Source organism: Oryctolagus cuniculus, chromosome 2 (genome assembly GCF_051225735.1).
Source record: "Oryctolagus cuniculus isolate XC-2025 breed Fujian yellow rabbit chromosome 2, ASM5122573v1, whole genome shotgun sequence".
NCBI classification, from domain to species: domain Eukaryota; kingdom Metazoa; phylum Chordata; class Mammalia; order Lagomorpha; family Leporidae; genus Oryctolagus; species Oryctolagus cuniculus.
In genome coordinates this window covers 32,452,134-32,466,534 of record NC_142868.1, presented here as the reverse complement: position 1 = coordinate 32,466,534, position 14,401 = coordinate 32,452,134, and the positions used below count along the sequence as shown (strand labels likewise).

General features: G+C 42.4%; 1 protein-coding gene across 3 annotated transcripts in view; it reads right to left on the bottom strand.

Annotated features, from left to right (window-relative positions):
- Positions 1 to 14,401, bottom strand: part of LOC149127717 (uncharacterized) — a 203,802-nt gene that overhangs the window by 79,540 nt on the left and 109,861 nt on the right. For 2 of the 3 annotated variants that reach the window (XR_016228780.1, XR_016228788.1), the window contains 2 exons: positions 8,252 to 8,360; positions 7,340 to 7,517 (listed from right to left, as the gene is read on the bottom strand). The gene's annotated coding sequence lies outside the window, so the exon portion shown is untranslated. Of the gene's footprint in view, positions 1 to 7,339; positions 7,518 to 8,251; positions 8,361 to 12,624; positions 12,821 to 14,401 lie in introns of those variants that run through there. The other variant, XR_016228789.1, reaches the window with a different exon arrangement.

Genomic DNA, 14,401 nt, shown 5'->3' with positions numbered 1-14,401 from the left:
AACGAGCCCTATGTCAGCTGGTGATAAGTGCCAGAAAGGAAAATAAAAACAGGGTAGAGGGGTTAAGGATTTGCAAGGAGAGGGACACAGGATTTGACTTTAAATAGCACGGTGTGGGAAAGTTTTGCGCATAAAGTGACACTTGATCCAAGATCTGAAGGCAGAGAGGGAGTGGTGTCTAGTAGAAGCATTTCCAGGATAAGGAGAAAAAGCTGCAAAGACACTGGGGTGACAACATCTTTGGGAGATTTGAACAAGGGCAGAGGAGCCAGTAGGGCTGGAGTAGACTAAACAAGTGAGAGCACTGGTGATGAGGTTAGAGATGGGGGGGAGAGGAGGGTTCTGGACACATGTAAAATGGCTTTGGCTCTTGTGTTTTGTCATTTGAGAAACTACTGAAGAGGTTTGATTTAAAAAACGGTGATATTATTGTACATAAGTTTTGTGGTTTTTTTTTTTTTTTAAGATTTATTTATTTGTTTTGAAAGTTAGAGTTACAGAGAGAGAGGAAAAGACAGATCTTCCATTTCTTGGTTCACTCTACATGGCCATGATGGTCAGCACTGGGCCAGAAGCTCTATGCAGGTCTCCCACAGGGGAGGCAGGGGGCGAAACATTTGGGTCATCTTCTGCTGCTTTTTCCAGGACACTAACAGGGAGCTAGATCAGAAGCAGAGCAGCTAGGACATGAACCAGCATTTATATGGAATGCCAGCGTCATAGGCAGTGGCTTTACCCGCTACATCACAACACCAACCTTGGACTTAAGTTTCCTTTTTTTAATTAATTAATTAATTTTTTGACTGGCAGAGTGGACAGTGAGAGAGAGAGACAAAGAGAAAGGTGTTCCTTTTCTGTTGGGTCACCCTCCAATGGCCACTGCGGCCCGCGCTAATCTGAAGCCAGGAGCCAGGTGCTTCCTCCAGGTCTCCCATGCGGGTGTAGGGCCCAAGGACCTGGGCCATCCTCCACTGCACTCCCAGGCCACAGAAGAGAGCTGGACTGGAAGAGGAGTAACCAGGACAGAATCCAGCGCCCTGACCGGGACTAGAATCCAGGGTGCTGGCGCCGCAGGTGGAGGATTAGCCTAGTGAGCCGCAGCGCCGGCCTGGACTTAAGTTTCAAGAGGATCCTTGGCTGCCTTGATGGGAAGAGTCTAAAAGGACAAGAGACAGACAATCCAGTGATGAGGCCATGACAGTAATAGTTTACTGAGGCTTAGATAGGTGATGGAAGTTATAGTTTGTCAAATTACCTTTCAAAAGAAGAGCCAATTGGATTTGCTCATGGATTTGATATGGCCTACGAGAAAAGAAGTCCAATAAGGAGTTTGAGGTTCTGGCCTGAGCAAGGAGAAAAACAGAGGTGCCTTTTACGAAGATAAGAAAAACAAGAGGAGGAAGGGTTAGAAGGGGTTGAAATTAAGAGTTGTGTATTGGACACGTCCAGTCTGAGATGCCTGCTAGACACCCAAGTAGAAAGTTGACTAGGAAACCGGATGCACAAATCTGAAATCTGGAGGAGTGAATGTAACCAGAGATGAGGTCCAAAGATTAAATCCTAGTCATCCAATACCAGGAACAGATTAAGTGAAAAAGAAGGAATAATCAGAATGACTAACAGGTGGTACAGTCACAGAGCTAGAAAAAAACCAGCGTAATGGGCTGTTCTGGAAGCAGAAAGAAGGAAGTGGCCATCAAAAGTGTCAAGCGTCCAGCTACGATGTCACTTACGCTGAGGTCTGAAAGTTGCCACTGTCCTTGATCCCAAATCAGAATTTAAAAAAATTGTAAATGCTGTAGTGGTTTTTGCCTTACTATGTGTATGAATATTTTTATATTTAATTTAACTTCTGTGTATGGTTAAAAATAAATGTAACTACATATACAAACACATATTCAGACATATAATTATTTATAAATACTTCCTCAGCCTTTTCAGAGAGCCCAAATCATATGCTTCTTATTATAAACTAAAATGTTCCCAAGTGTAAACCCCAGCCCACCCCATCATTGCCCAACCTCAAGTAAACTATGCAATTTATAACATTCTTCAAAAGAATAAAACAATCAACTCGCCTGCACCATCAGGAAATGAATCAGCAAAGTACCATCTGTAGGAAACTAAACTAAGGATCTGGCCAAGAAAACGGAAAGGCATCTTTTCACTGGGGTATATGGAGTATTAATTTACCAACTTTATGCATATTTTGGAAGGTTATGCCTGCAACAGTAGATACAAGAGCATGGAGATTTCATGTTTGTCATGAGTCAATGCTTGGAATCAATGTTGTGGGACAAATATTAACCTGGCTTAATGCAGCCACTCACTCAGAATATGAACTAAATGACTTATGTTATTTCCAAAGAGTGACAATTAGTTTGCGGGACTGGATTTTTAAAGAGCACTCTGAATTGAGATATTCATAGGACTTTTGTCCTTCAGGAGAAAGACTCTATTTAAATTCCAGTAGTACAATCATTGAACAACTAATATAGTAGAGGTGCCAACCAACCAATGAGACATTCAACCAATAAAAATGCTCGACCAAGTAGAACCGCAGCAGATTGTAAGTAGCCTGTATGCCCTATTTGGAGGAGCCAGGCTGTGATACCCACTATAATTTCAGAGAAGGTTTTCTAAACCACTTGATGCCTAGCTACGTGAATGAATGTTCACAGGCAATGCAAGGGAGCCTAGAGGAGAGGTCCCACTGGTGGGTAGGCTGCTCTTCCTTTTCCAGGCTGCTTCTGTCCTACCTGCTGGAGACAAGATGAGAGAATACAGAGCCCAGGAGTCTGGCTGGGAGAAAAGAGGCATCTACTATCCCATGAGCAAATCTCCCAAGTGGAGAGAAGAAGCCCATAATCCAGAGAGACTAGGGCATGCATCCAACTAAGCAACCCAGTAAGAAAATGCAGGCAGTTCAAGGTTTCTCAACGCTGGTTCTCATAAGCCTGCAACCAACACTCTTAGAGAGTTTCTTAAAAATGTAGACTCCTGGCCTGCACCCTGCATCCAAGGAATCAGAACCAGTGAGAATGAAGCTGAATTTCGCACTTTATACCAAACTGTCAAGTCCTCCTTAGGCATGCTGAAGGTTGAGAATCAAGAAGACCATACAGCATGGCTTGGAGATGGAATGAAACAAGGAGAGAACTCTTGACTGAGTCACGTGGGGCTGGATACCTGGCACCACAATTAGAGATTCAATGCAGGGGACCAAAGGGCTTCCTAAAGAATAGCATCTGTCTTCCCTGGCAATTCTCACCCCCTGCATAGAACCTACATAGTTTCATTATGAAAGAGACATCATAATTTTGGTGATATTAATTCTTACAATCCACAAACATGGAAGATTTTTCCATTTTCTGTGTCTTCTATTTCTTTCATTACTATTTTGTAATTTTCATTGTAGAGATCTTTCACATCATTGGATAAATTTATTCCAAGGTATTTAAATTTTTTGTTGCTATTGTGAATGTACTGATAAGTTCTTTCTCAGCCACAGCACTGTCAGTGTACAAAAAGGCTATTGATTTTTCTGTGTTGATTTTATATCCTGCAACTTTACCAAACTCTCTTATGAGTTTCAATAGTCTCTTAGTGGAGTCTTTTGGTTCCTCTCTCTCTCTCTCTCTCTCTCTCTCTATATATATATATATATATACATATATATATATATATATATAATGTCATCTGCAAACAGGGATTATTTGACTTCCTCCTTTCCAATTTGCATCCCTTTGATTTCTTTTTCTCGCCTAATGGCTCTGGCTGAAACTAATGTATGCATTGCTATATTGAATAGCAATGGTGAAAGTGGGCATCCTTGCCTGGTTCTGGATCTTAGTAGAAATGCTTCCAACTCTTTCCCATTCGATATGATGCTGCCTGTGGTGTTGTCATGTATGCCTTGATTATGCTGTTGAATGTTCCTTCTGTACCCAATTTTCTTAAGATTTTTATCATGAAGCAATGTTGTATTTTATCAGATGTTTTTTCTTCATCTATTAAGATAATCATGTGTTTCTTACTCTTTTTAATTAGTTAATGCAATGTATCACATTGATTTGTGTATGTTGAACTGTCCCTGCAATTAGGGATAAATCTCACTTAGTCTGCATAAATGATCTTTCTGATGTGTTGTTGGATTTGATTAGCTAATCCTTAACATAATAACATAATCCATACCACCCAAAGCAATTAGCAGATTCAATACAATCCCAATAAAAATACCAAAGACATTTTTCTCATATCTAGAGAAAAATAATACCAAAATTTATATGGAAACACAAGAGATCCCAAATAGTTTTAAAGCAATCCTAAACAACAAAAACAAAACCAGATGCATAACAATGCCAGATTTCAAGACATACTACAGGGCAGTTATGTTATGATGAAAACATCCTAGTACTGGCACAAAAATAGACATGTGTAGGCCAATGGAACAGAATAGAAACCTCAGAAATTAATCCATGCAGTTACAAACAACTAATCTTTGACAAGTGAGCTAAAATCAATCCTAGAGAAAGGACAGTCTATTAAACAAATTGTGTTGGGAAAATTGGTCTACACATGCAGAAACATGAAACAAGATCCCTACCTTACACTTTATAAAAAAATCAACTCACAATGGATCCAGGATCTAAATCTATGACCTGATACCACCAAATGACTAAATGACTAGAGAAAAACATCAGGAAAACTTTTCAAGACATTGGCATAGGTAAAGACTTATTAGAAAAGACCCCAGAAGCACAGGCAATAAAAGGAAAAATAGACAAATGGGATTACATCATGCTAAGAAGCTTCTGCACTGCAAATGAAATACTCAACAAAGTGAAGAGGCAACTGACAGAATGGAATAAAATATTTGCAAACTAAGCAACTGATAAAGGATTAATATCCAGGATCTATAAGGAGCTCAAGAAACTCAATAACAAACAATTTTAACAATAGTTAAAAAGACCTAAATGAAAGATCGCTGCGAGTGAGATACCAGTGGAAAGAACAGGCCATCAAAGAAGGAGGTACCTTTCTCTGAAGGGAGGAGAGAACTTCCACTTTGACTATGACCTTGTCTAAATAAGATTGGAGTTGGCGAACTCAAAAAGCTTCCATAGCCTTGGCAACTCATGACAAGAGCCTAGGGTGATTATTGATGCCATAAACAAGAGTGTTAATTTGTTAAGTCAACAACAGGAGTTACCGTGTATTTACTCCCCATGTAGGATCTCTGTCCTTAATGTGGTGTACAATGTGAATTAATGCTATAACTAGTACTCAAACAGTGCTTTACACTTTGTGTTTCTGTGTGGGTGCAAACTGTTGAAATCTTTACTTAATATATACTAAATTGATCTTCTGTATATAAAGATAATTGAAAATGAATCTTGATGTGAATGGAATGGGAGAGGGAGTGGGAGGGTTGTGGATGGGAGGGAAGTTATGGGGGGGGGAGCCACTGTAATCCAAAAGCTGTACTTTGGAAATTTATATTTATTAAATAAAAGTTTAAAAAAATAAATGGGCAAAGAATATAAATAGGCATTTTTCAAAGGATGAAATACAAATGGCTGACAGACACATGAGAAAATGCTCTGGATCACTAGCCATCAGAGAAATGCAAATAAAAACCACAGTGAGGGCCGGCGCCTCAGCTCACTAGGCTAATCCTCTGCCTTATGGCGCCGGCACACCAGGTTCTAGTCCCAGTCGGGGCGCCGGATTCTGTCCCGGTTGCCCCCCTTCCAGACCAGCTCTCTGCTGTGGCCAGGGAGTGCAGTGGAGGATGGCCCAAGTGCTTGGGCCCTGCACCCCATGGGAGACCAGGATAAGTACCTGGCTCCTGCCATCAGATCAGCGCAGTGCGCCGCAGTGCACTGGCCGCGGCGGCCATTGGAGGGTGAACCAAAGGCAAAGGAAGACCTTTCTCTCTGTCTCTCTCTCTCTCACTGTCCACTCTGCCTGTCAAAAAATAAAAAAAAAATTAAAAATTAAAAAAAACCCACAGTGAGGTTTCACCTCACCCTAATTAGAATGTGTATCATCCATCCAAACATCAAAAAATAATAAATGCTGTCAAGGATGTGGGGAAAAGGGTATCCTAATACACTGTTGGTGGGAATAATCCAGTACAACCATTATGGAAGACAGTATGAAGATTCCTCAGAAAAGAGATTTGCCATATGACCCTGCCATCCCACTTCTGGGAATTTACCCAAATGAAATGAAATCAGCATGTGAAAGAGTTATCTGTACCACCATGGGTTTTTTTTTTTTTATTTTTTTATTTTTTTGACAGGCAGAGTGGACAGTGAGAAAGAGAGAGACAGAGAGAAAGGTCTTCCACTGCCGTTGGTTCACCCTCCAATGGCCGCCGCAGCCGGTGCGCTGCGGCTGGCGCACCGCGCTGATCCGATGGCAGGAGCCAGGAGCCAGGTGCTTTTCCTGGTCTCCCATGGGGTGCAGGGCCCAAGCACCTGGGCCATCCTCCACTGTACTCCCTGGCCACAGCAGAGGGGTGGCCTGGAAGAGGGGCAACCGAGACAGAATCCAGCGCCCTGACCGGGACTAGAAACTGGTGTGCCGGCGCCGCTAGGCGGAGGATTAGCCTAGTGAGCCGTGGTGCCGGCTGTACCACCATGTTTATCGTAGCTCAATTCACAATAGCTTTGATATGGAATCAACCCAGGTACCCATCAACTGATAACTGAATAAAGAAAATATAGTATATATACACTATACTACTCAGCCATTAAAAAGAATGAAAGCCTATCTTCTGCAACAAAATGGATGCAACTGAAAAACATCATGCTTAGTGAAATAAATCAGTCCTAAAAAGACAAATATCATGTTTTCTCTGGTATATGAAAGTTAATATAGAATACAAAAAAAGTTAGGAATGAAACAGACATCTTTTCATTTGATTGTTATTTTTAGCTTTTGTTTCTACTCCTTTGGAAGTGTGGTCTTTCTACTTATTGTTGAATATTATGGTTAGTGGTACATTAAGCTTATGGTTATAGAGTGGATTGAAATTATGTTTTTGCAAAAATTTGAAAAAAAGGAAGGAAGGAGGAGAATTGAGGGAAGGAGAGAGGGAAAGAAGAAAACTTGGTTGCCTTCTTAAAATTGTACATATGAAATACATGAAATATGTTCTCTTTATATTAAGAACATTTTTAAAGGGGGATAATCGAGTAACACTTTCAAAACAGCTTCTAGAAACAGAGGCAGGAATGAAAGACAACATTTTACAGCAACTCTTCCAGGGAAGGTAGCAATGAGTTTAACAGCATCCTTATTTTATCCCAACTCTGATTTTTCCTTTTACCTGCAATATTAAGTGCAAGACTGGCCATTCACAGGAAGAGACTTGAGTTCATACTACAGAGCTGATCCAGCAGATCGGCAGGGCCGGCATATGTTGAGCGAAGTCCAAAATGCTCTGAAATCGGCACTGGGTTTTAGAGCATTTCAAATTTCAGATTTTCAGATTACGGTTGCTCAGCCTGTAAAGTCGATGCAGATATTTCAATATCTGAAAAACTCCATGATCTGAAACACTTCTGTTCCCAAGAATTTCAGACAATAGATGTTCAAGCTATACAGAGAATATTAACTGCTCTTTCCTAAGAATTTATCGAGAAGAGTGTCCAGGGCACTTCTACCTCCCAGGAGACAAATAACATTCTGGGTTCCATCCAAAACCCCGTTTTAAGGAAACCACAACCTGATCCTGTGAAAACTTAAATCATGTATGAAACTCATGTTTTATAAACAAGTAAGGGTACCTCAGTAAACAGGAGCTCTGAGAGGTATGGAGAACACTGGGCCACATCCATTTTTGCAAATTTTAGAATATTAAAACAATTAAAATAATTTTAAATGTCAAAATAAGACATGCTAAAGATTTTTCACAGAAATGATGGTGTATTTTAAATATTCTCATGTAACATATTAACTATTCATAATATAAAAGCAAATAAGTAAATGGCACAATACAATTGTTCACACAGTAAAGGACGTACTTGAAAAGTGCTAATTTATAACATTTCCAAAGTGATGTGGCCTGGTTATACAGCAATGAAACACAGGTTAAAAGTTATATGAAGGATGATTCTAGATCTGCCAGTGTGCTTCTTTGACTATATACGTTATAGCATCATTTGCAGATGAAGAAATAAACACTAGATTAGACACGTGTTCTGAATTGGAGGTCCCAGTCCAGCGCCCCAACACTCACCTTCTACAGGGCCTGGGGATGAGTTCTCTGGACTGCACTGAGTCTTGGGATGTCAACTGGAAGTGTGACCTTGGGCAGTTCAGCCACGTTTTATTGCGTGTTTCTCAACCTGCAAGATAAGGGAAGATGACCACTGAGGTTCTCTCATCCATGACATTTCTCCTTCTTTATTTGTCTGCTGTGCATTTCTACAGCACCCCTCATCCTGTTGCTAGAATTTCCTTGGTGCCAGCCAACTGTGTAAAAGCTTATTCGTTCCTTTTATTCCACTTCAATTCAGACTCTTGCTCTGGGTTCTTTTCTTCACCACTAGGCCAGCTCTTTAAAAACATTTCACAAGCTGTCCCAATAATTAACAACTAATTAACAAGAAGGCCTTGCTGTTAGGGGCGGGTGCTTGCAAAAAGAAGTGAGCAGGAAGGCTGCTTTGCTCTCAGTATTCACAAGCTCCTGCCATTGTCATTGTAATCTGCTGGAGAAGGGGTCCCTGAAGAGAGTGCACAATCTCATTAAGGACCTCTGCTGGAACAATCAACTCACTGTCACCCGACCATATCAATCTGCAGGAACTGTCACGGAGTTCCAGGAGGTTTGGGGAAAATTGACAACCGGAAGTGTGCTTCAGTTTGGGCTATTTATTTCTCTGTGAAACACATTATAACCAGATGGTACCTAAGTAGCTCCTTCTGTTGTTCTTGCAGGCTGGAAATACCAAGAGATTTCCTGACAAATTTTATCAGGGTGCCCTTTGCAGATGCACCTGTCAGGCTTACAGAGCGCCCGCCAGCCACGCTGTCCCCTTCCGAATGTCCGTCATAGCCTCTTCTTTGAAATTCCTTAAGTTCCAAGCCTTATTTCATGTGGCCTGGTGGCCCTGGCCACAGCTGAATGGAACAGGGATGGGCACACTACTCAAAGGGGACCATTTATCCTGTGACCAAGGACAGTGGTTAAAGTACGAGAGAATAGGACTTAGCTGGTGGCAGTAGAGGCTAGGGAAGCTGACAGAAGAGCATGGAGTCACCATGGCTGGTGAATCACCAAACTCTGGGACAAGCCAACTGGCCATCTGAGCTGCACTACATCCTGAGTAGCAAGCCAGCTCTCCACTGAGGCTGTATCCAGAGAATGGGGGCGTTTTTCATCCTTGTCATGATGACAGTGACCTCGACATGTGGTTGAGAGAACCACGGAGAGATGTGGTGCCAAGACTCCACTGCTGCCCCCTGCAGTAACACTCTGCCCCCCTGCAGTCTTTAGGAGGAAGCCCTGTGCACTTTAATTCTAGTTTCTGAAATAATGATGCTAAAAATAGGCCCACCCTATATGCATTGATAAGCATATTGGGCTTACTCTACCAATATTGTGGAACTTTTTGATAGAGAAAATATAAGTTGAAAGCTCTGCCATTTCAGTGGAACTGGCTGAGTGGGGAAAAATAAAGAATAATAACCACATTAAAGCAGACATTTAGCTTCTGGATACCGGCTTGGGACAGGGTTAGTTTTCACGTTTCCTGATGTTCACAGACAGATACAGAATGTCATCACTCTCCTTTTAGGTTCTTGTGAAGCAAAGACGTCAGCAACATTTGAAGAAGGAGCTAAAGACAAGGATGCTCTCTTTGACATTGTTTATAAGAGCAAAAAGTTGTAAACTCATTGAATAAATAATGATCCATCCAAACTGTGGACCACCGCCCAGATTTTAAACATAAGGTTGACTTATGCACTCTGACATGGAATGATTTACAAAGGAAATTGTTAAATAAAATTAAACTATGTGCCATCAAGTCACTTTCCATGAGTGCAAAAGCAAAACTAGACATGTCTCATATATGTGTGTACAGAAAATGCTCCAGAGGGATACAGCCTGAACTGTTAGGGGGAGGTATAATCCAGCGAGGAGGATGGGAGGGTAGGATGGAGCGAAAGGCAAAACAAGGTTTTCCTTTCCACTATATATTTTTGTGTTGTTGAATATTTATAACAAAAAAAGTATTTTTATATTTCTTATTTAATACAATAACTTTGGTAATTAAAAAAACGCTAAAGTACTGAACTCTCTCAAAGTTCTATCACAGGCATCTACGTCCCAGAAGGGTTAGGATTATTGTAGCATGAATTCAAAAGAAATACCATGAAGCCTTTCACATTCAAAGGAACGGTGAGGGTCAAAACGGTCATCTTGAAAGCCAGTCCGGATTCCTCTAACACGCAAAACAGGTCGGGTTCAAGCTTGAATGATTCTGTTCTACAGATTTCAGGTTTTTTCTTAAGGCAAGGCAAATACCCCTGCCGCTTCTGAAGCAAGGTGGGAGTAAAGGAAGACAGGACTAGAAAGAGCCAACAGTGTGGGGAAGAAAACTCCAGAGAGAGTGGGATGCCTTAGACACATCCAGGCTTTCCTGAGCATGTCAAAGGATGCTGGGAGGAGAGGACAGATGACAGCTTCTTCAGAACTCAAGGGGACCGTGGGATTTAGCTGGGGGACACATTTCACGTGGCCCAGGGACGTGGTGTGGTGGTAAGGCAAACAGTAAATGGAAGGGTCCAAGGCCACGGTCCTGGCTGCTCACAACCAGAAGCTCTCATGCCCCTGCAGGAGGACGAGGAGTTTGTGGGAGCACAATTGGAGCAGCAAAGCCCTGGGGCTGGCCAGAGAGGCCGCAGCATGCCAGGCAAGTTAGTCGGGGCTATGGGCTCCCATAGTAGGGGCAGCATGTCAGGGTTTCCGGACAAGCGGCACAGAACCTGGTCTGCTCAGCATCTCAGTCCATGAAGTCGGTCTGTCCTGCTGTACCATGAGGACAGAGTGCCCTGCCATAGTGTACAGACACGGCCGGTTCTCAAAGACGAGTTGCCCCAAGGGACTGATGGAGCCCTAGAGACTTCTAACTCCCTCAGAGTGACACCCAAGTGCAGAGACTCAGTGTCAACTGGAGGGGAGACTGCTTAGCCAGCAGAGATGCACTGTCTTTTCCTAGCCAGTCTGAATGTTCCTGCTGGCCCGAAGGAAGGCGCTTCTGCAGAGGCTGGGACAGTTCTGAAGGAAACAGAAAGAACACATTCTTCCCAATAGCTCAGTTGTAGTGGGAGAATTGTGTGACTGATGCCGCATTTTAAAACTCTTCTTTCTTTTTTTTTTTTTTTTTTTTTTTTTTTTTTTTTTTTTTTGGACAGGCAGAGTGGACAGTGAGAGAGAGAGAGAAAGGTCTTCCTTTTGCCGTTGGTTCACCCTCCAATGGCCACCGCGGCTGGCGCACCGCGCTGATCCGATGGCAGGAGCCAGGTGCTTCTCCTGGTCTCCCATGGGGTGCAGGGCCCAAGCACTTGGGCCATCCTCCACTGCACTCCCTGGCCACAGCAGAGAGCTGGCCTGGAAGAGGGGCAACCGGGACAGAATCTGGCGCCCCGACCGGGACTAGAACCCAGTGTGCTGGCGCCACAAGGCAAAGGATTAGCCTGTTGAGCCACGGCGCCGGCCCTTCTTCCTGTCTTAAAGTCACAGATCCCTTTGAAGACTATTCTAATAGACAGCCCTGCTTTTAGTTTTGTTTATTCATCAGAGACCTTCTCCCAGCCATTTAAAATGAGCCAGTGTGCTTAGAGCTGTACTGTTTTCAAACCACCTGGGTTTGTGATTCCCCTTCCCATTTCTGCTGTTCTTGAAAAGGGTGATTTATCTCTACTGGAAAATTATGCCTCCTCTGAGAAGTAATACAATTCCCAAGAAGTACAGAAATTAAATTCTATCACTACTCGCCCTCCCAAACTGGACAAATTCATTTAGGATTTTAAATTTAATGTATTTCTTCTTATCTTAGCTCTTGGACAGGACTTTTAAAAGATAAGGATATATACAATGGGTCTTCAATTATTGTTTTGCACCAAGATAAATTTATCTTTTGATTCTATTTTTTTAAAGATTTATTTTACTTGAAAGTTAGAATTACACAGAGAGAGGGAGGGAGAGAGAGAGAGAGAGAGAGAGAGAGAGGTCTTCCATCCAATGGTTCACTCCCCAATTGGCCACAACAGCCAGTGCTGTGCCAATCTGAAGCCAGGAGCCAGGAGCTTCTTCCAGGTCTCCCACCTGGGTGCAGGGGCCCAAGGACTTGGGCCATCTTCTACTGCTTTCCCAGGCTATAGCAGAGAGCTGGACAGGAAGTAGAGCAGCTAGGTCTCAAATTGGTGCCCATTGGATTCTATTTTTTTCCACAAAATTTTTGGAATATCCCTTATTCACACATATACACATATAGATTTCTGGTAATCTTTTTTGTTACCACAAATAAATAATAAAATAAATTAATACAATAGGATTGAGTTTAAAATACTTCTTTAAAGAAGTAGTTTATAAACTTGCAAGTTTAAAATAAAGTAAAAATAAATGTAAGTGAAATACTCAGCAGTGGGACACAATCATTGTCTTCTGCTTGGCACCCTGGAGTGGGAAAAAGTCTCTCGGATGTAGAGCTATGAGCTATGTTCCGGTCCGTCCCATCCACTGATAAGCAGTGTGAATCGGGGCTACTCATTTGACCTCATGCAGTTTCAATTGCCTCACCTGAAAATGGAGATAACAGCGTGTCATCCAGCAGCCCACAGAGTCATTATGACTGAGAATGAAATCAGACAATGCATATGTAGGAACTCCGCAAACAGTGGTGCACGATGGCCACCAAGATCCTATGAGACACTGACATGAGAGAGTAAAGGACAGGTGGTGGAGGGTGGGACCAGCTCTAGGTGTCTTTGTAGCAAGTTCCCCATTGTTTGCCCTTCAAAATTCTGTGATTATCCTGTAGCACTTACGGCATCTGCACAGTTTTGGAACACAGGTAAGATGGTGACAGCACTGTCAGTGAGTAAACCACGTGGCTGAGAGGAGCCAGGTCACCAACTTCTACTTTATTTCTCACCAAAGTCACCTATCACCTTGTTCTCATAGATCAAGAGGGAAGGGTTGGGAAAGTGAGTCTGTCTTGAGTGCTTTCTCTTCCCAGTTATTTTGCACACGAGGGGTCTTCAAAAAGTTCAGGGAAAATGTGCGTTTTAAAAAACACTATGCATAAATTTCAGAATTTCTGGCACCAAAATAGACATCATTTAATCCCCTTTGTCCAGACCTTTTTGAAGAATCCTCGTTCGTCATTTCACTTCATATCCACAAGGAGACGGGTAGTCTCTCTATCTTGGGGATGAGGACACAGGCTTTGAGAAGCATGGTGGAGATCACCAGGGCAGTGAGCAGGTGCGCCGCAAGTGAAACCTGGAGCTGACCACACACCTGTCCTCCTTCTCCTCCAGCACTGCCTGCCCAGATATCCAGCAACTGACACATGGGTGAAGTGTAATTTTCCACAGCAGCAGCAGACTGGAAGACCTACCTGACTGCAATCTCAGGGGTAGGCTGTTCAATAGCTTCACTGTCTTCTTTCAAGCTTTTAATTAATAACAAGTAATACATGGGACTGAATGATTGTCTTTTTCCATCCTTTGCACTCAAAATCTCTCTTGCATTTTGGTGGCAAGTTTCCAAAAAGAAACAAAATGCAGTCATCAGGGCCAGCATTGCAACACAGTGGGTTAAGCTGTCACCTGCAATGCCAGCATCCCTCATGAGCACTGGTTCGAGTCCTGGCAGCTCTGTCTACTTCTGATCCAGCTTCCTAGTGTGCCTGGGGGAGCAGTGGAAGATGGCCCAAGGACTTCAACACCTGCCACACAAGGGAAACCCTGATGGAGGTCCAGGCTCCTGTCTTTGGCCTGGTTCAGCCCTGGCCATTGCAGCCATTTGGGGAGTTAACCAATAGATGAAAGATTTCCCTTTCCCTCTCTGCCTTTCAAATAAATACACCTTTTTAAAAAGCTAAACTTTAAAAATACAGTAATAAAGAGGAAAGGCTTTCCTTCAAATGAACTGTTGTTGTTATAGTTGATTATATAATTGGAATAAAAAGCCAATTAGGGCAGAATTTGTATATACCCAAGACCTTGCATGGCTAAAACTCAGATTAGTTGTTTTCGATCTGGGGTCCCCACAATATCCCAATTTCCTCAAATTCCTTAGGGCACTCACAAATTACTTTTTTTTTTTTTTTGACAGGTAGAGTTATAGACAGTGACAGAGAAAAAGATTGGCTTA